Source organism: Arachis ipaensis, chromosome B08 (assembly GCF_000816755.2).
Source record: "Arachis ipaensis cultivar K30076 chromosome B08, Araip1.1, whole genome shotgun sequence".
Lineage (NCBI taxonomy): Eukaryota > Viridiplantae > Streptophyta > Magnoliopsida > Fabales > Fabaceae > Arachis > Arachis ipaensis.
Genome location: NC_029792.2, coordinates 13,532,033 through 13,534,867, shown reverse-complemented (window position 1 = coordinate 13,534,867; position 2,835 = coordinate 13,532,033). Strand labels below are relative to the sequence as shown.

The window sequence follows — 2,835 nt, the reverse complement described above, 5'->3', positions numbered from 1 at the left end:
ACATGACGACGAATATCTCTGCATTTGTGAACTCAATCCTGAAGGGTGTCAGAAACCTCCCTGTGTGCTCGCTGGTGAAGGCAACATACGGAAGGCTGGCCGAACTATTTGTTCGCAAGGGGAGAGAGGCTGAAGCCCAGCTGGGAACCGGACAACAATTCAGTCAGCACTTGGTGAAGTGTATCGAGGCCAACTTGAAGACGGCGAGGTGCTTCACGGTGACTTTGTACGACAGGGATAACTCGGAGTTCACCATCGCAGAGACGACTCCGACTGGTTTGTTCTCACTGGGTAGCTACAGAGTCTCGCTTGCATCTCAGACATGTGACTGCGGATACTTCCAGGCACTTCATTTCCCGTGTCCGCACGCACTGGCATGCTGTGCCTACTCACGGCTTACATGGCAGCCTTACGTCCAGCAGGTGTATCGTCTTTGTTCGATGTTCAGTGTGTATCGGATGGGATTCACACCTCCCATTTTGGAGGGTTTCTGGCCACCATATGATGGGCCGACTGTGATCCCGGACCCTAACAAGAGGCGTGCGAGAGAGGGTCGTCCGAGTTCCACTAGGATATGGACCAACATGGACGAGGCAGATCCAAACCGACCAAAGAGATGTGGCCTCTGTCGACAACCCGGACACACACGTCGGAGTTGCCCACAGGTCGGAGGGCCAGAGCATACAGGGGGACATAAGTATGTGTATTGTTAGCTTTGGTACTTTGTTTATTTCAATTTAGCGTTTACATTCCACTGTTATAGGTTTTCTTACTTGTTGTTGATAAGTGATAGAGTTTGTTAATCTTAATGCGATGTACTGTGCATCGGATCTTACTTAATGAATATGTTCCGTTTCCCGAGTTTTGTACGAAATGTCTGTTGAATTCACAAGACAATAAATAAATCTACAAATTAAACTAATACATGATGCGGAAAATATGCTAGTAACTGAAATAAACCCTGAACAACCATTTTCAAAGTACAATATCATGATTTGGAACAACATATATATACAACTCTGCTCCTTTATAGTTCAAACCAGCCTGGTTCGAAATACACTTGGAGTAATTCGAATTAAGCCACTTCGAATTACGTTGCATGGCGTGCATTAGAGGAGTTCGAATTAGCTTAATTCGAATTACATGTTTCTGCGTAATTCGAATTAGCTCAATTCGAATTATGTGGTTTTGGTTATCAAGGTATAATTCAAATCAGCATGGTTCGAATTACATGAAAAGTAAGTTCAAAACAGGTAGATTCGAACTACATTTAAATGTGCTTTGGTTGATTGATGAATCAAATTTTGCTTTGGCTTATTTGTGTCAAATTGTTTTGCCCTTGGCTTGTTTACGTTTTTTACCCCAATTGTTATATGCATATAAGGTTATTTAAAGTTTTGGATGAATTATTTAAAAATATAAATTTTATCTTTAAAATTATTTTTTATAAGTCATTTTATAATACTTGACCAACCGTTATCCTTTTAATAAGTTTGTAAATATCTCAATTGATTAGACAATTTGTCTAGAATTTTAAAATTTTATATCCATCTCCATTTCTTGTCGGCTCTTTATACTTTATAGTCCCTACTAAGTTAATATCAAATTCAAAAGTTAAAACCCTAATATGAAATTTCTTGTCCATTAAGAGGAACTAGAATACTAAAAATAGAATATCAAAACCAAAACATTAGGATTGTTTATTACCAGAGAAAATCAGACACAATAAACATATTTTAACTAAAGATATTTAAGTTTGCATCTCAGCTTGTCTTGATAACAATGCATGTGCAAATAGCTAACTAACATCAAGAAAGTACATATACTTCCTAACTTATAATTACAAGATGCGAATACTGTTTTGAAATAGGACCCCATTGTTCACGTGATCTTTTAGATTCAGAGTCACGCATCAAGTTTAAATATTCTAACTGAGGAAGCCTTTCAGTTCTACGTATATTATGTACATAACTAAAATAGCTTCTATGTAGATTTAGTCCTTCCAGGCACTTTAACTCTCCAATAGCACCAGGAATTCCTCTTACCACCCTATGTATATTTCGAAGGCCCAGAAACATCATACGTTCTAGAATGGAGGAGGAAATAACTTTTTGCCCCAGGGGAACGTTCTTCAGATTTACACAACTGTTTAAATCTAGGGTTTGAAGAGATGTCATATCATTGATGCTGCTAGGTATCTCAACAATAGACTTGCAACCTCTCAAACTCAAGAACTCGAGTGATGTAAGAGCACTAATAGATTCATGAACGCTTGACAAATGTATACTTTCTTCAAGATCAAGGTACTTGAGACTTGAAAGCCCAGTAAAATCTGGTGTACTTGCAAGTTTTGTGCAGCCAGAGAGGCGTAGAACTCTCAAAGAACTCAACTTACAATCACCGTTGCCAAAATCGAGCCTGGTCAGATTGATACAACCACTCAAACTCAAGAAAACAAGTTTTGTAAGAAGTGCAATTGATGGGTCCACTAGGCTTAGTTTTTCGCATCCTGTAAGATCTAGACTTTTGAGATTAAGGCTCCCTTCAAAATTTGGCGTCTCCTCAAGATCTGTTGAGTTGCTCAGATTCATCCTTTCCAAATATGGGAAATTCTGTGAACAAAGAAAGAGCTTTGAGTGCATTTTAAAATAGAGTTTAAGTTTGATACTCATTAACAAACATTTTATACCATTATTTAATAATATTTTTGAATAATTATTCACGGAATCATCGAACAAATAATTAATTTAATTAATTTTATGATGTAACATCACTCAAATAATTATTCTTATTCACGCCATCAACAAAAAAAAATTATTTTTATAATGTAACATA

General features: G+C 37.4%; 1 protein-coding gene across 1 annotated transcript in view; it reads right to left on the bottom strand.

The window, feature by feature from the left end:
- Positions 1,831-2,835, bottom strand: part of LOC107613352 (TMV resistance protein N) — a 10,300-nt gene continuing 9,295 nt past the window's right edge. Inside the window, exon 7 of the mRNA XM_016315317.2 lies at positions 1,831-2,612. The gene's annotated coding sequence lies outside the window, so the exon portion shown is untranslated. The remainder of the gene's footprint in view (positions 2,613-2,835) is intronic.